Source organism: Haliotis cracherodii, unplaced genomic scaffold, assembly GCF_022045235.1.
Source record: "Haliotis cracherodii isolate W230 unplaced genomic scaffold, xgHalCrac1.p SCAF_11, whole genome shotgun sequence".
In the NCBI taxonomy this organism is placed as follows: domain Eukaryota; kingdom Metazoa; phylum Mollusca; class Gastropoda; order Lepetellida; family Haliotidae; genus Haliotis; species Haliotis cracherodii.
The window spans coordinates 37,185,811-37,202,390 of NW_027266266.1; the positions used below are offsets into that span (position 1 = coordinate 37,185,811).

Consider the following 16,580-nt stretch of genomic DNA (forward strand, 5'->3'; position numbering starts at 1 on the left):
ATGCCTTGCTGATAACAGGGTGACAGGTGGCCGTGATCGTCTAGTGGTTAGGACTTTGCGTTGTGGCCGCAAGAACCCCGGTTCGAATCCGGGTCACGGCATGTTGCCCGAGCTTTTGCAGGATGTGTTTCTCTGCATTTTCCGAGCCAGGAAGCTTTCCAGTGGCCAACCAACCAGATGCGCACTTTTTGGCCGAGTTTCACGCGTCTGAGTTGAACACAAATTCAGTGGGAAATGAAGACATTGTCTGTAACCATCCAGGTACGACGATAGTTACAGAGATGCACCTATTTTTAGAGTGCCTTATGTCCATTGTGTAGCTAACGTAGCTATCTGAGGCGTTACACTCCTGATTGCTTCCATCAAAAGTAGGCATATTTTCCCTGTCCAGCTTCTATGGCAAATAACTCTCTGATGTATTTGCTACCTTCGTGTCGTGAATACTGTGACTGTAAGTTACTCCTATCATCATGTACATTTGTAGTGTAATAAGTAGATGACGGAAACTCTCTCCTCACTGACTTGTTCGGGACTTCCTGCTGTTTTTAGAGGGCGTCATCAACGTTATACTGTGACATAGCGATGTGTTTATAGACTATAATTGTAAGAAGGAAAAGCTGAAACTGTGTATAAATCGCTGGCCATTTCAGGTTGTAGAACAGCTGTGATCGTCTAGTGTTTAGGACTTTGCGTTGTGGCCGCAAGAACCCCGGTTCGAATCCTGGTCTCGGCATCTACACCTTTTGGGGATATCATTAATTTTTCAATATTCCATTAAAGCACACACGTTTACTTTTACAGGTCGACCCATTCCAAAGCAATGCATAAAACCATTTGACTTGAAACTATTCAAAACCTTTTAATTCAGCAAATTAAATTTGGAAATAGACTCCTGATTTACGTATATTTTAGTTGCCTTTAGGAAAGACGTAATTTACCCCTGCATTTTGTGAAGACAGTGAAAAGAAATCAAGTTCAAGCCGTTACAGAACCAAGAATGTTTTGAGCTAATATGCCTTGCTGATAACAGGGTGACAGGTGGCCGTGATCGTCTAGTGGTTAGGACTTTGCGTTGTGGCCGCAAGAACCCCGGTTCGAATCCGGGTCACGGCATGTTGCCCGAGCTTTTGCAGGATGTGTTTCTCTGCATTTTCCGAGCCAGGAAGCTTTCCAGTGGCCAACCAACCAGATGCGCAACTTTTGGCCGAGTTGAACACAAATTCAGTGGGAAATGAAGACATTGTCTGTAACCATCCAGGTACGACGATAGTTATAGAGATGCACCTACTTTTAGAGTGCCTTATGTCCATAGTGTAGCTAACGTAGCTATCTGAGGCGTTACACTCCTGATTGCTTCAATCGAAAGTAGGCATATTTTCCTTGTCCATCTTCTATGGCAAATAACTCTCTGATGTATTTGCTACCTTCGTGTCGTGAATACTGTGACTGTAAGTTACTCCTATCATAATGTACATTTGTAGTGTAATAAGTAGATGACGGAAACTCTCTGCTCACTGACTAGTTCGGGACTTCCTGCTGTTTTTAGAGGGCGTCATCAACGTTACACTGTGACAAAGCGATGTGTTTATAGACTATAATTGTAAGAAGGAAAAGCTGAAAATGTGTATAAATCGGTTGTAGAACAGCCGTGATCGTCTAGTGGTTAGGACTTTGCGTTGTGGCCGCAAGAACCCCGGTTCGAATCCGGGTCACGGCATGTTGCCCGAGCTTTTGCAGGATGTGTTTCTCTGCATTTTCCGAGCCAGGAAGCTTTCCAGTGGCCAACCAACCAGATGCGCACTTTTTGGCCGAGTTTCACGCGTCTGAGTTGAACACAAATTCAGTGGGAAATGAAGACATTGTCTGTAACCATCCAGGTACGACGATAGTTACAGAGATGCACCTATTTTTAGAGTGCCTTATGTCCATTGTGTAGCTAACGTAGCTATCTGAGGCGTTACACTCCTGATTGCTTCCATCAAAAGTAGGCATATTTTCCTTGTCCATCTTCTATGGCAAATAACTCTCTGATGTATTTGCTACCTTCGTGTCGTGAATACTGTGACTGTAAGTTACTCCTATCATCATGTACATTTGTAGTGTAATAAGTAGATGACGGAAACTCTCTCCTCACTGACTTGTTCGGGACTTCCTGCTGTTTTTAGAGGGCGTCATCAACGTTATACTGTGACAAAGCGATGTGTTTATAGACTATAATTGTAAGAAGGAAAAGCTGAAACTGTGTATAAATCGCTGGCCATTTCAGGTTGTAGAACAGCCGTGATCGTCTAGTGGTTAGGACTTTGCGTTGTGGCCGCAAGAACCCAGGTTCGAATCCTGGTCTCGGCATCTACACCTTTTTGGGGATATCATTAATATTTCAATATTCCATTAAAGCACACACGTTTACTTTTACAGGTCGGCCCATTTCAAAGCAATGCATAAAACCATTTGACTTGAAACTATTCAAAACCTTTTAATTCAGCAAATTAAATTTGGAAATAGACTCCTGATTTACGTATATTTTAGTTGCCTTTAGGAAAGACGTAATTTACCCCTGCATTTTGTGAAGACAGTGAAAAGAAATCAAGTTCAAGCCGTTACAGAACCAAGAATGTTTTGAGCTAATATGCCTTGCTGATAACAGGGTGACAGGTGGCCGTGATCGTCTAGTGGTTAGGACTTTGGTTAGAACCCCGGTTCGAATCCGGGTCACGGCATGTTGCCCGAGCTTTTGCAGGATGTGTTTCTCTGCATTTTCCGAGCCAGGAAGCTTTCCAGTGGCCAACCAACCAGATGCGCAGCTTTTGGCCGAGTTTCACGCGTCTGAGTTGAACACAAATTCAGTGGGAAATGAAGACATTGTCTGTAACCATCCAGGTACGACGATAGTTATAGAGATGCACCTACTTTTAGAATGCCTTGTCCATTGTGTAGCTAACGTAGCTATCTGAGGCGTTACACTCCTGATTGCTTCCATCAAAAGTAGGCATATTTTCCTTGTCCATCTTCTATGGCAAATAACTCTCTGATGTATTTGCTACCTTCGTGTCGTGAATACTGTGACTGTAAGTTACTCCTATCATCATGTACATTTGTAGTGTAATAAGTAGATGACGGAAACTCTCTGCTCACTGACTTGTTCGGGACTTCCTGCTGTTTTTAGAGGGCGTCATCAAAGTTATACTGTGACAAAGCGATGTGTTTATAGACTATAATTGTAAGAAGGAAAAGCTGAAACTGTGTATAAATCGCTGGCCATTTCAGGTTGTAGAACAGCCGTGATCGTCTAGTGGTTAGGACTTTGCGTTGTGGCCGCAAGAACCCAGGTTCGAATCCTGGTCTCGGCATCTACACCTTTTTGGGGATATCATTAATATTTCAATATTCCATTAAAGCACACACGTTTACTTTTACAGGTCGGCCCATTTCAAAGCAATGCATAAAACCATTTGACTTGAAACTATTCAAAACCTTTTAATTCAGCAAATTAAATTTGGAAATAGACTCCTGATTTACGTATATTTTAGTTGCCTTTAGGAAAGACGTAATTTACCCCTGCATTTTGTGAAGACAGTGAAAAGAAATCAAGTTCAAGCCGTTACAGAACCAAGAATGTTTTGAGCTAATATGCCTTGCTGATAACAGGGTGACAGGTGGCCGTGATCGTCTAGTGGTTAGGACTTTGCGTTGTGGCCGCAAGAACCCCGGTTCGAATCCGGGTCACGGCATGTTGCCCAAACTGTTGCAGGATGTGTTTGTCTGCATTTTCCGAGCCAGGAAGCTTTCCAGTGGCCAGCCAACCAGATGCGCAGCTTTTGGCCGAGTTTCACGCGTCTGAGTTGAACACAAATTCAGTGGGAAATGAAGACATTGTCTGTAACCATCCAGGTACGACGATAGTTATAGAGATGCACCTATTTTTAGAATGCCTTATGTCCATTGTGTAGCTAACGTAGCTATCTGAGGCGTTACACTCCTGATTGCTTCCATCAAAAGTAGGCATATTTTCCCTGTCCATCTTCTATGGCAAATAACTCTCTGATGTATTTGCTACCTTCGTGTCGTGAATACTGTGACTGTAAGTTACTCCTATCATCATGTACATTTGTAGTTTAATAAATAGATGACGGAAACTCTCTGCTCATTGACTTGTTCGGGACTTCCTGCTGTTTTTAGAGGGCGTCATCAACGTTATACTGTGACAAAGCGATGTGTTTATAGACTATAATTGTAAGAAGGAAAAGCTGAAACTGTGTATAAATCGCTGGCCATTTCAGGTTGTAGAACAGCCGTGATCGTCTAGTGGTTAGGACTTTGCGTTGTGGCCACAAGAACCCCGGTTCGAATCCGGGTCACGGCATGTTGCCCGAGCTTTTGCAGAATGTGTTTCTCTGCATTTTCCGAGCCAAGAAGTTTCCAGTGGCCAACCAACCAGATGCGCAGCTTTTGGCCGAGTTTCACGCGTCTGAGTTGAACACAAATTCAGTGGGAACTGAAGACATTGTCTGTAACCATCCAGGTACGACGATAGTTACAGAGATGCACCTATTTTTAGAGTGCCTTATGTCCATTGTGTAGCTAACGTAGCTATCTGAGGCGTTACACTCCTGATTGCTTCCATCAAAAGTAGGCATATTTTCCTTGTCCATCTTCTATGGCAAATAACTCTCTGATGTATTTGCTACCTTCGTGTCGTGAATACTGTGACTGTAAGTTACTCCTATCATCATGTACATTTGTAGTGTAATAAGTAGATGACGGAAACTCTCTGCTCACTGACTTGTTCGGGACTTCCTGCTGTTTTTAGAGGGCGTCATCAACGTTATACTGTGACAAAGCGATGTGTTTATAGACTATAATTGTAAGAAGGAAAAGCTGAAACTGTGTATAAATCGCTGGCCATTTCAGGTTGTAGAACAGCCGTGATCGTCTAGTGTTTAGGACTTTGCGTTGTGGCCGCAAGAACCCAGGTTCGAATCCTGGTCTCGGCATCTACACCTTTTTGGGGATATCATTAATATTTCAATATTCCATTAAAGCACACACGTTTACTTTTACAGGTCGGCCCATTTCAAAGCAATGCATAAAACCATTTGACTTGAAACTATTCAAAACCTTTTAATTCAGCAAATTAAATTTGGAAATAGACTCCTGATTTACGTATATTTTAGTTGCCTTTAGGAAAGACGTAATTTACCCCTGCATTTTGTGAAGACAGTGAAAAGAAATCAAGTTCAAGCCGTTACAGAACCAAGAATGTTTGGAGCTAATATGCCTTGCTGATAACAGGGTGACAGGTGGCCGTGATCGTCTAGTGGTTAGGACTTTGCGTTGTGGCCGCAAGAACCCCGGTTCGAATCCGGGTCACGGCATGTTGCCCGAGCTTTTGCAGAATGTGTTTCTCTGCATTTTCCGAGCCAGGAAGCTTTCCAGTGGCCAACCAACCAGATGCGCAGCTTTTGGCCGAGTTTCACGCGTCTGAGTTGAACACAAATTCAGTGGGAAATGAAGACATTGTCTGTAACCATCCAGGTACGACGATAGTTACAGAGATGCACCTATTTTTAGAGTGCCTTATGTCCATTGTGTAGCTAACGTAGCTATCTGAGGCGTTACACTCCTGATTGCTTCCATCAAAAGTAGGCATATTTTCCTTGTCCATCTTCTATGGCAAATAACTCTCTGATGTATTTGCTACCTTCGTGTCGTGAATACTGTGACTGTAAGTTACTCCTATCATCATGTACATTTGTAGTGTAATAAGTAGATGACGGAAACTCTCTGCTCACTGACTTGTTCGGGACTTCCTGCTGTTTTTAGAGGGCGTCATCAACGTTATACTGTGACAAAGCGATGTGTTTATAGACTATAATTGTAAGAAGGAAAAGCTGAAACTGTGTATAAATCGCTGGCCATTTCAGGTTGTAGAACAGCCGTGATCGTCTAGTGGTTAGGACTTTGCGTTGTGGCCGCAAGAACCCAGGTTCGAATCCTGGTCTCGGCATCTACACCTTTTTGGGGATATCATTAATATTTCAATATTCCATTAAAGCACACACGTTTACTTTTACAGGTCGGCCCATTTCAAAGCAATGCATAAAACCATTTGACTTGAAACTATTCAAAACCTTTTAATTCAGCAAATTAAATTTGGAAATAGACTCCTGATTTACGTATATTTTAGTTGCCTTTAGGAAAGACGTAATTTACCCCTGCATTTTGTGAAGACAGTGAAAAGAAATCAAGTTCAAGCCGTTACAGAACCAAGAATGTTTGGAGCTAATATGCCTTGCTGATAACAGGGTGACAGGTGGCCGTGATCTTCTAGTGGTTAGGACTTTGCGTTGTGGCCGCAAGAACCCCGGTTCGAATCCGGGTCACGGCATGTTGCCCGAGCTTTTGCAGAATGTGTTTCTCTGCATTTTCCGAGCCAGGAAGCTTTCCAGTGGCCAACCAACCAGATGCGCAGCTTTTGGCCGAGTTTCACGCGTCTGAGTTGAACACAAATTCAGTGGGAAATGAAGACATTGTCTGTAACCATCCAGGTACGAAGATAGTTATAGAGATGCACCTACTTTTAGAGTGCCTTATGTCCATTGTGTAGCTAACGTAGCTATCTGAGGCGTTACACTCCTGATTGCTTACATCAAAAGTAGGCATATTTTCCTTGTCCATCTTCTATGGCAAATAACTCTCTGATGTATTTGCTACCTTCGTGTCGTGAATACTGTGACTGTAAGTTACTCCTATCATCATGTACATTTGTAGTGTAATAAGTAGATGACGGAAACTCTCTCCTCACTGACTTGTTCGGGACTTCCTGCTGTTTTTAGAGGGCGTCATCAACGTTATACTGTGACAAAGCGATGTGTTTATAGACTATAATTGTAAGAAGGAAAAGCTGAAACTGTGTATAAATCGCTGGCCATTTCAGGTTGTAGAACAGTCGTGATCGTCTAGTGGTTAGGACTTTGCGTTGTGGCCGCAAGAACCCAGGTTCGAATCCTGGTCTCGGCATCTACACCTTTTTGGGGATATCATTAATATTTCAATATTCCATTAAAGCACACACGTTTACTTTTACAGGTCGGCCCATTTCAAAGCAATGCATAAAACCATTTGACTTGAAACTATTCAAAACCTTTTAATTCAGCAAATTAAATTTGGAAATAGACTCCTGATTTACGTATATTTTAGTTGCCTTTAGGAAAGACGTAATTTACCCCTGCATTTTGTGAAGACAGTGAAAAGAAATCAAGTTCAAGCCGTTACAGAACCAAGAATGTTTTGAGCTAATATGCCTTGCTGATAACAGGGTGACAGGTGGCCGTGATCGTCTAGTGGTTAGGACTTTGCGTTGTGGCCGCAAGAACCCCGGTTCGAATCCGGGTCACGGCATGTTGCCCGAGCTTTTGCAGAATGTGTTTCTCTGCATTTTCCGAGCCAGGAAGCTTTCCAATGGCCAACCAACCAGATGCGCAGCTTTTGGCCGAGTTTCACGCGTCTGAGTTGAACACAAATTCAGTGGGAAATGAAGACATTGTCTGTAACCATACAGGTACGACGATAGTTATAGAGATGCACCTATTTTAAGAATGCCTTATGTCCATTGTGTTAGCTAACGTAGCTATCTGAGGCGTTACACTCCTGATTGCTTCCATCAAAAGTAGGCATATTTTCCTTGTCCATCTTCTATGGCAAATAACTCTCTGATGTATTTGCTACCTTCGTGTCGTGAATACTGTGACTGTAAGTTACTCCTATCATCATGTACATTTGTAGTGTAATAAGTAGATGACGGAAACTCTCTCCTCACTGACTTGTTCGGGACTTCCTGCTGTTTTTAGAGGGCGTCATCAACGTTATACTGTGACAAAGCGATGTGTTTATAGACTATAATTGTAAGAAGGAAAAGCTGAAACTGTGTATAAATCGCTGGCCATTTCAGGTTGTAGAACAGTCGTGATCGTCTAGTGGTTAGGACTTTGCGTTGTGGCCGCAAGAACCCCGGTTCGAATCCTGGTCTCGGCATCTACACCTTTTTGGGGATATCATTAATATTTCAATATTCCATTAAAGCACACACGTTTACTTTTACAGGTCGGCCCATTTCAAAGCAATGCATAAAACCATTTGACTTGAAACTATTCAAAACCTTTTAATTCAGCAAATTAAATTTGGAAATAGACTCCTGATTTACGTATATTTTAGTTGCCTTTAGGAAAGACGTAATTTACCCCTGCATTTTGTGAAGACAGTGAAAAGAAATCAAGTTCAAGCCGTTACAGAACCAAGAATGTTTTGAGCTAATATGCCTTGCTGATAACAGGGTGACAGGTGGCCGTGATCGTCTAGTGGTTAGGACTTTGCGTTGTGGCCGCAAGAACCCCGGTTCGAATCCGGGTCACGGCATGTTGCCCGAGCTTTTGCAGAATGTGTTTCTCTGCATTTTCCGAGCCAGGAAGCTTTCCAATGGCCAACCAACCAGATGCGCAGCTTTTGGCCGAGTTTCACGCGTCTGAGTTGAACACAAATTCAGTGGGAAATGAAGACATTGTCTGTAACCATACAGGTACGACGATAGTTATAGAGATGCACCTATTTTAAGAATGCCTTATGTCCATTGTGTTAGCTAACGTAGCTATCTGAGGCGTTACACTCCTGATTGCTTCCATCAAAAGTAGGCATATTTTCCTTGTCCATCTTCTATGGCAAATAACTCTCTGATGTATTTGCTACCTTCGTGTCGTGAATACTGTGACTGTAAGTTACTCCTATCATCATGTACATTTGTAGTGTAATAAGTAGATGACGGAAACTCTCTCCTCACTGACTTGTTCGGGACTTCCTGCTGTTTTTAGAGGGCGTCATCAACGTTATACTGTGACAAAGCGATGTGTTTATAGACTATAATTGTAAGAAGGAAAAGCTGAAACTGTGTATAAATCGCTGGCCATTTCAGGTTGTAGAACAGCCGTGATCGTCTAGTGGTTAGGACTTTGCGTTGTGGCCGCAAGAACCCAGGTTCGAATCCTGGTCTCGGCATCTACACCTTTTTGGGGATATCATTAATATTTCAATCTTCCATTAAAGCACACACGTTTACTTTTACAGGTCGGCCCATTTCAAAGCAATGCATAAAACCATTTGACTTGAAACTATTCAAAACCTTTTAATTCAGCAAATTAAATTTGGAAATAGACTCCTGATTTACGTATATTTTAGTTGCCTTTAGGAAAGACGTAATTTACCCCTGCATTTTGTGAAGACAGTGAAAAGAAATCAAGTTCAAGCCGTTACAGAACCAAGAATGTTTTGAGCTAATATGCCTTGCTGATAACAGGGTGACAGGTGGCCGTGATCGTCTAGTGGTTAGGACTTTGCGTTGTGGCCGCAAGAACCCCGGTTCGAATCCGGGTCACGGCATGTTGCCCAAACTGTTGCAGGATGTGTTTGTCTGCATTTTCCGAGCCAGGAAGCTTTCCAGTGGCCAGCCAACCAGATGCGCAGCTTTTGGCCGAGTTTCACGCGTCTGAGTTGAACACAAATTCAGTGGGAAATGAAGACATTGTCTGTAACCATCCAGGTACGACGATAGTTATAGAGATGCACCTATTTTTAGAATGCCTTATGTCCATTGTGTAGCTAACGTAGCTATCTGAGGCGTTACACTCCTGATTGCTTCCATCAAAAGTAGGCATATTTTCCCTGTCCATCTTCTATGGCAAATAACTCTCTGATGTATTTGCTACCTTCGTGTCGTGAATACTGTGACTGTAAGTTACTCCTATCATCATGTACATTTGTAGTTTAATAAATAGATGACGGAAACTCTCTGCTCATTGACTTGTTCGGGACTTCCTGCTGTTTTTAGAGGGCGTCATCAACGTTATACTGTGACAAAGCGATGTGTTTATAGACTATAATTGTAAGAAGGAAAAGCTGAAACTGTGTATAAATCGCTGGCCATTTCAGGTTGTAGAACAGCCGTGATCGTCTAGTGGTTAGGACTTTGCGTTGTGGCCACAAGAACCCCGGTTCGAATCCGGGTCACGGCATGTTGCCCGAGCTTTTGCAGAATGTGTTTCTCTGCATTTTCCGAGCCAAGAAGTTTCCAGTGGCCAACCAACCAGATGCGCAGCTTTTGGCCGAGTTTCACGCGTCTGAGTTGAACACAAATTCAGTGGGAAATGAAGACATTGTCTGTAACCATCCAGGTACGACGATAGTTACAGAGATGCACCTATTTTTAGAGTGCCTTATGTCCATTGTGTAGCTAACGTAGCTATCTGAGGCGTTACACTCCTGATTGCTTCCATCAAAAGTAGGCATATTTTCCTTGTCCATCTTCTATGGCAAATAACTCTCTGATGTATTTGCTACCTTCGTGTCGTGAATACTGTGACTGTAAGTTACTCCTATCATCATGTACATTTGTAGTGTAATAAGTAGATGACGGAAACTCTCTGCTCACTGACTTGTTCGGGACTTCCTGCTGTTTTTAGAGGGCGTCATCAACGTTATACTGTGACAAAGCGATGTGTTTATAGACTATAATTGTAAGAAGGAAAAGCTGAAACTGTGTATAAATCGCTGGCCATTTCAGGTTGTAGAACAGTCGTGATCGTCTAGTGTTTAGGACTTTGCGTTGTGGCCGCAAGAACCCAGGTTCGAATCCTGGTCTCGGCATCTACACCTTTTTGGGGATATCATTAATATTTCAATATTCCATTAAAGCACACACGTTTACTTTTACAGGTCGGCCCATTTCAAAGCAATGCATAAAACCATTTGACTTGAAACTATTCAAAACCTTTTAATTCAGCAAATTAAATTTGGAAATAGACTCCTGATTTACGTATATTTTAGTTGCCTTTAGGAAAGACGTAATTTACCCCTGCATTTTGTGAAGACAGTGAAAAGAAATCAAGTTCAAGCCGTTACAGAACCAAGAATGTTTGGAGCTAATATGCCTTGCTGATAACAGGGTGACAGGTGGCCGTGATCGTCTAGTGGTTAGGACTTTGCGTTGTGGCCGCAAGAACCCCGGTTCGAATCCGGGTCACGGCATGTTGCCCGAGCTTTTGCAGAATGTGTTTCTCTGCATTTTCCGAGCCAGGAAGCTTTCCAGTGGCCAACCAACCAGATGCGCAGCTTTTGGCCGAGTTTCACGCGTCTGAGTTGAACACAAATTCAGTGGGAAATGAAGACATTGTCTGTAACCATCCAGGTACGACGATAGTTACAGAGATGCACCTATTTTTAGAGTGCCTTATGTCCATTGTGTAGCTAACGTAGCTATCTGAGGCGTTACACTCCTGATTGCTTCCATCAAAAGTAGGCATATTTTCCTTGTCCATCTTCTATGGCAAATAACTCTCTGATGTATTTGCTACCTTCGTGTCGTGAATACTGTGACTGTAAGTTACTCCTATCATCATGTACATTTGTAGTGTAATAAGTAGATGACGGAAACTCTCTGCTCACTGACTTGTTCGGGACTTCCTGCTGTTTTTAGAGGGCGTCATCAACGTTATACTGTGACAAAGCGATGTGTTTATAGACTATAATTGTAAGAAGGAAAAGCTGAAACTGTGTATAAATCGCTGGCCATTTCAGGTTGTAGAACAGCCGTGATCGTCTAGTGGTTAGGACTTTGCGTTGTGGCCGCAAGAACCCAGGTTCGAATCCTGGTCTCGGCATCTACACCTTTTTGGGGATATCATTAATATTTCAATATTCCATTAAAGCACACACGTTTACTTTTACAGGTCGGCCCATTTCAAAGCAATGCATAAAACCATTTGACTTGAAACTATTCAAAACCTTTTAATTCAGCAAATTAAATTTGGAAATAGACTCCTGATTTACGTATATTTTAGTTGCCTTTAGGAAAGACGTAATTTACCCCTGCATTTTGTGAAGACAGTGAAAAGAAATCAAGTTCAAGCCGTTACAGAACCAAGAATGTTTGGAGCTAATATGCCTTGCTGATAACAGGGTGACAGGTGGCCGTGATCTTCTAGTGGTTAGGACTTTGCGTTGTGGCCGCAAGAACCCCGGTTCGAATCCGGGTCACGGCATGTTGCCCGAGCTTTTGCAGAATGTGTTTCTCTGCATTTTCCGAGCCAGGAAGCTTTCCAGTGGCCAACCAACCAGATGCGCAGCTTTTGGCCGAGTTTCACGCGTCTGAGTTGAACACAAATTCAGTGGGAAATGAAGACATTGTCTGTAACCATCCAGGTACGAAGATAGTTATAGAGATGCACCTACTTTTAGAGTGCCTTATGTCCATTGTGTAGCTAACGTAGCTATCTGAGGCGTTACACTCCTGATTGCTTACATCAAAAGTAGGCATATTTTCCTTGTCCATCTTCTATGGCAAATAACTCTCTGATGTATTTGCTACCTTCGTGTCGTGAATACTGTGACTGTAAGTTACTCCTATCATCATGTACATTTGTAGTGTAATAAGTAGATGACGGAAACTCTCTCCTCACTGACTTGTTCGGGACTTCCTGCTGTTTTTAGAGGGCGTCATCAACGTTATACTGTGACAAAGCGATGTGTTTATAGACTATAATTGTAAGAAGGAAAAGCTGAAACTGTGTATAAATCGCTGGCCATTTCAGGTTGTAGAACAGTCGTGATCGTCTAGTGGTTAGGACTTTGCGTTGTGGCCGCAAGAACCCAGGTTCGAATCCTGGTCTCGGCATCTACACCTTTTTGGGGATATCATTAATATTTCAATATTCCATTAAAGCACACACGTTTACTTTTACAGGTCGGCCCATTTCAAAGCAATGCATAAAACCATTTGACTTGAAACTATTCAAAACCTTTTAATTCAGCAAATTAAATTTGGAAATAGACTCCTGATTTACGTATATTTTAGTTGCCTTTAGGAAAGACGTAATTTACCCCTGCATTTTGTGAAGACAGTGAAAAGAAATCAAGTTCAAGCCGTTACAGAACCAAGAATGTTTTGAGCTAATATGCCTTGCTGATAACAGGGTGACAGGTGGCCGTGATCGTCTAGTGGTTAGGACTTTGCGTTGTGGCCGCAAGAACCCCGGTTCGAATCCGGGTCACGGCATGTTGCCCGAGCTTTTGCAGAATGTGTTTCTCTGCATTTTCCGAGCCAGGAAGCTTTCCAATGGCCAACCAACCAGATGCGCAGCTTTTGGCCGAGTTTCACGCGTCTGAGTTGAACACAAATTCAGTGGGAAATGAAGACATTGTCTGTAACCATACAGGTACGACGATAGTTATAGAGATGCACCTATTTTAAGAATGCCTTATGTCCATTGTGTTAGCTAACGTAGCTATCTGAGGCGTTACACTCCTGATTGCTTCCATCAAAAGTAGGCATATTTTCCTTGTCCATCTTCTATGGCAAATAACTCTCTGATGTATTTGCTACCTTCGTGTCGTGAATACTGTGACTGTAAGTTACTCCTATCATCATGTACATTTGTAGTGTAATAAGTAGATGACGGAAACTCTCTCCTCACTGACTTGTTCGGGACTTCCTGCTGTTTTTAGAGGGCGTCATCAACGTTATACTGTGACAAAGCGATGTGTTTATAGACTATAATTGTAAGAAGGAAAAGCTGAAACTGTGTATAAATCGCTGGCCATTTCAGGTTGTAGAACAGTCGTGATCGTCTAGTGGTTAGGACTTTGCGTTGTGGCCGCAAGAACCCCGGTTCGAATCCTGGTCTCGGCATCTACACCTTTTTGGGGATATCATTAATATTTCAATATTCCATTAAAGCACACACGTTTACTTTTACAGGTCGGCCCATTTCAAAGCAATGCATAAAACCATTTGACTTGAAACTATTCAAAACCTTTTAATTCAGCAAATTAAATTTGGAAATAGACTCCTGATTTACGTATATTTTAGTTGCCTTTAGGAAAGACGTAATTTACCCCTGCATTTTGTGAAGACAGTGAAAAGAAATCAAGTTCAAGCCGTTACAGAACCAAGAATGTTTTGAGCTAATATGCCTTGCTGATAACAGGGTGACAGGTGGCCGTGATCGTCTAGTGGTTAGGACTTTGCGTTGTGGCCGCAAGAACCCCGGTTCGAATCCGGGTCACGGCATGTTGCCCGAGCTTTTGCAGAATGTGTTTCTCTGCATTTTCCGAGCCAGGAAGCTTTCCAATGGCCAACCAACCAGATGCGCAGCTTTTGGCCGAGTTTCACGCGTCTGAGTTGAACACAAATTCAGTGGGAAATGAAGACATTGTCTGTAACCATACAGGTACGACGATAGTTATAGAGATGCACCTATTTTAAGAATGCCTTATGTCCATTGTGTTAGCTAACGTAGCTATCTGAGGCGTTACACTCCTGATTGCTTCCATCAAAAGTAGGCATATTTTCCTTGTCCATCTTCTATGGCAAATAACTCTCTGATGTATTTGCTACCTTCGTGTCGTGAATACTGTGACTGTAAGTTACTCCTATCATCATGTACATTTGTAGTGTAATAAGTAGATGACGGAAACTCTCTCCTCACTGACTTGTTCGGGACTTCCTGCTGTTTTTAGAGGGCGTCATCAACGTTATACTGTGACAAAGCGATGTGTTTATAGACTATAATTGTAAGAAGGAAAAGCTGAAACTGTGTATAAATCGCTGGCCATTTCAGGTTGTAGAACAGCCGTGATCGTCTAGTGGTTAGGACTTTGCGTTGTGGCCGCAAGAACCCAGGTTCGAATCCTGGTCTCGGCATCTACACCTTTTTGGGGATATCATTAATATTTCAATCTTCCATTAAAGCACACACGTTTACTTTTACAGGTCGGCCCATTTCAAAGCAATGCATAAAACCATTTGACTTGAAACTATTCAAAACCTTTTAATTCAGCAAATTAAATTTGGAAATAGACTCCTGATTTACGTATATTTTAGTTGCCTTTAGGAAAGACGTAATTTACCCCTGCATTTTGTGAAGACAGTGAAAAGAAATCAAGTTCAAGCCGTTACAGAACCAAGAATGTTTTGAGCTAATATGCCTTGCTGATAACAGGGTGACAGGTGGCCGTGATCGTCTAGTGGTTAGGACTTTGGTTAGAACCCCGGTTCGAATCCGGGTCACGGCATGTTGCCCGAGCTTTTGCAGAATGTGTTTCTCTGCATTTTCCGAGCCAGGAAGCTTTCCAGTGGCCAACCAACCAGATGCGCAGCTTTTGGCCGAGTTTCACGCGTCTGAGTTGAACACAAATTCAGTGGGAAATGAAGACATTGTCTGTAACCATCCAGGTACGACGATAGTTATAGAGATGCACCTACTTTTAGAATGCCTTATGTCCATTGTGTAGCTAACGTAGCTATCTGAGGCGTTACACTCCTGATTGCTTCCATCAAAAGTAGGCATATTTTCCTTGTCCATCTTCTATGGCAAATAACTCTCTGATGTATTTGCTACCTTCGTGTCGTGAATACTGTGACTGTAAGTTACTCCTATCATCATGTACATTTGTAGTGTAATAAGTAGATGACGGAAACTCTCTCCTCACTGACTTGTTCGGGACTTCCTGCTGTTTTTAGAGGGCGTCATCAACGTAAAACTGTGACAAAGCGATGTGTTAATAGACTATAATTGTAAGAAGGAAAAGCTGAAACTGTGTATAAATCGCTGGCCATTTCAGGTTGTAGAACAGCCGTGATCGTCTAGTGGTTAGGACTTTGCGTTGTGGCCGCAAGAACCCAGGTTCGAATCCTGGTCTCGGCATCTACACCTTTTTGGGGATATCATTAATATTTCAATCTTCCATTAAAGCACACACGTTTACTTTTACAGGTCGGCCCATTTCAAAGCAATGCATAAAACCATTTGACTTGAAACTATTCAAAACCTTTTAATTCAGCAAATTAAATTTGGAAATAGACTCCTGATTTACGTATATTTTAGTTGCCTTTAGGAAAGACGTAATTTACCCCTGCATTTTGTGAAGACAGTGAAAAGAAATCAAGTTCAAGCCGTTACAGAACCAAGAATGTTTTGAGCTAATATGCCTTGCTGATAACAGGGTGACAGGTGGCCGTGATCGTCTAGTGGTTAGGACTTTGGTTAGAACCCCGGTTCGAATCCGGGTCACGGCATGTTGCCCGAGCTTTTGCAGAATGTGTTTCTCTGCATTTTCCGAGCCAGGAAGCTTTCCAGTGGCCAACCAACCAGATGCGCAGCTTTTGGCCGAGTTTCACGCGTCTGAGTTGAACACAAATTCAGTGGGAAATGAAGACATTGTCTGTAACCATCCAGGTACGACGATAGTTATAGAGATGCACCTACTTTTAGAATGCCTTATGTCCATTGTGTAGCTAACGTAGCTATCTGAGGCGTTACACTCCTGATTGCTTCCATCAAAAGTAGGCATATTTTCCTTGTCCATCTTCTATGGCAAATAACTCTCTGATGTATTTGCTACCTTCGTGTCGTGAATACTGTGACTGTAAGTTACTCCTATCATCATGTACATTTGTAGTGTAATAAGTAGATGACGGAAACTCTCTCCTCACTGACTTGTTCGGGACTTCCTGCTGTTTTTAGAGGGCGTCATCA

At 42.4% G+C, this 16,580-nt stretch overlaps 24 non-coding genes across 24 annotated transcripts; all 24 read left to right on the forward strand.

Annotated features, from left to right (window-relative positions):
• Positions 1-29: 29 nt before the first annotated feature.
• Positions 30-101, forward strand: Trnah-gug (transfer RNA histidin (anticodon GUG)). The gene has a single exon. It is a non-coding gene; the product is annotated as a tRNA-His (tRNA).
• A 940-nt stretch (positions 102-1,041) lies between these two features.
• Positions 1,042-1,113, forward strand: Trnah-gug (transfer RNA histidin (anticodon GUG)). Its single transcript has one exon. It is a non-coding gene; the product is annotated as a tRNA-His (tRNA).
• A 532-nt stretch (positions 1,114-1,645) lies between these two features.
• On the forward strand, positions 1,646-1,717 carry Trnah-gug (transfer RNA histidin (anticodon GUG)). Its single transcript has one exon. It is a non-coding gene; the product is annotated as a tRNA-His (tRNA).
• Positions 1,718-2,277: 560 nt separating this feature from the next.
• On the forward strand, positions 2,278-2,349 carry Trnah-gug (transfer RNA histidin (anticodon GUG)). The gene has a single exon. It is a non-coding gene; the product is annotated as a tRNA-His (tRNA).
• Positions 2,350-3,278: 929 nt separating this feature from the next.
• Positions 3,279-3,350, forward strand: Trnah-gug (transfer RNA histidin (anticodon GUG)). The gene has a single exon. It is a non-coding gene; the product is annotated as a tRNA-His (tRNA).
• Positions 3,351-3,659: 309 nt separating this feature from the next.
• Trnah-gug (transfer RNA histidin (anticodon GUG)) lies at positions 3,660-3,731 on the forward strand. Its single transcript has one exon. It is a non-coding gene; the product is annotated as a tRNA-His (tRNA).
• Positions 3,732-4,291: 560 nt separating this feature from the next.
• On the forward strand, positions 4,292-4,363 carry Trnah-gug (transfer RNA histidin (anticodon GUG)). The gene has a single exon. It is a non-coding gene; the product is annotated as a tRNA-His (tRNA).
• Positions 4,364-5,303: 940 nt separating this feature from the next.
• On the forward strand, positions 5,304-5,375 carry Trnah-gug (transfer RNA histidin (anticodon GUG)). The gene has a single exon. It is a non-coding gene; the product is annotated as a tRNA-His (tRNA).
• Positions 5,376-5,935: 560 nt separating this feature from the next.
• Positions 5,936-6,007, forward strand: Trnah-gug (transfer RNA histidin (anticodon GUG)). The gene has a single exon. It is a non-coding gene; the product is annotated as a tRNA-His (tRNA).
• Positions 6,008-6,316: 309 nt separating this feature from the next.
• On the forward strand, positions 6,317-6,388 carry Trnah-gug (transfer RNA histidin (anticodon GUG)). The gene has a single exon. It is a non-coding gene; the product is annotated as a tRNA-His (tRNA).
• A 560-nt stretch (positions 6,389-6,948) lies between these two features.
• On the forward strand, positions 6,949-7,020 carry Trnah-gug (transfer RNA histidin (anticodon GUG)). The gene has a single exon. It is a non-coding gene; the product is annotated as a tRNA-His (tRNA).
• Positions 7,021-7,329: 309 nt separating this feature from the next.
• On the forward strand, positions 7,330-7,401 carry Trnah-gug (transfer RNA histidin (anticodon GUG)). The gene has a single exon. It is a non-coding gene; the product is annotated as a tRNA-His (tRNA).
• Positions 7,402-8,343: 942 nt separating this feature from the next.
• Positions 8,344-8,415, forward strand: Trnah-gug (transfer RNA histidin (anticodon GUG)). Its single transcript has one exon. It is a non-coding gene; the product is annotated as a tRNA-His (tRNA).
• Positions 8,416-8,976: 561 nt separating this feature from the next.
• Trnah-gug (transfer RNA histidin (anticodon GUG)) lies at positions 8,977-9,048 on the forward strand. The gene has a single exon. It is a non-coding gene; the product is annotated as a tRNA-His (tRNA).
• A 309-nt stretch (positions 9,049-9,357) lies between these two features.
• Positions 9,358-9,429, forward strand: Trnah-gug (transfer RNA histidin (anticodon GUG)). The gene has a single exon. It is a non-coding gene; the product is annotated as a tRNA-His (tRNA).
• A 560-nt stretch (positions 9,430-9,989) lies between these two features.
• Positions 9,990-10,061, forward strand: Trnah-gug (transfer RNA histidin (anticodon GUG)). Its single transcript has one exon. It is a non-coding gene; the product is annotated as a tRNA-His (tRNA).
• A 940-nt stretch (positions 10,062-11,001) lies between these two features.
• On the forward strand, positions 11,002-11,073 carry Trnah-gug (transfer RNA histidin (anticodon GUG)). The gene has a single exon. It is a non-coding gene; the product is annotated as a tRNA-His (tRNA).
• A 560-nt stretch (positions 11,074-11,633) lies between these two features.
• Trnah-gug (transfer RNA histidin (anticodon GUG)) lies at positions 11,634-11,705 on the forward strand. The gene has a single exon. It is a non-coding gene; the product is annotated as a tRNA-His (tRNA).
• Positions 11,706-12,014: 309 nt separating this feature from the next.
• On the forward strand, positions 12,015-12,086 carry Trnah-gug (transfer RNA histidin (anticodon GUG)). Its single transcript has one exon. It is a non-coding gene; the product is annotated as a tRNA-His (tRNA).
• A 560-nt stretch (positions 12,087-12,646) lies between these two features.
• Trnah-gug (transfer RNA histidin (anticodon GUG)) lies at positions 12,647-12,718 on the forward strand. The gene has a single exon. It is a non-coding gene; the product is annotated as a tRNA-His (tRNA).
• A 309-nt stretch (positions 12,719-13,027) lies between these two features.
• On the forward strand, positions 13,028-13,099 carry Trnah-gug (transfer RNA histidin (anticodon GUG)). The gene has a single exon. It is a non-coding gene; the product is annotated as a tRNA-His (tRNA).
• A 942-nt stretch (positions 13,100-14,041) lies between these two features.
• On the forward strand, positions 14,042-14,113 carry Trnah-gug (transfer RNA histidin (anticodon GUG)). Its single transcript has one exon. It is a non-coding gene; the product is annotated as a tRNA-His (tRNA).
• A 561-nt stretch (positions 14,114-14,674) lies between these two features.
• Trnah-gug (transfer RNA histidin (anticodon GUG)) lies at positions 14,675-14,746 on the forward strand. The gene has a single exon. It is a non-coding gene; the product is annotated as a tRNA-His (tRNA).
• A 931-nt stretch (positions 14,747-15,677) lies between these two features.
• Positions 15,678-15,749, forward strand: Trnah-gug (transfer RNA histidin (anticodon GUG)). Its single transcript has one exon. It is a non-coding gene; the product is annotated as a tRNA-His (tRNA).
• Positions 15,750-16,580: the final 831 nt, after the last annotated feature.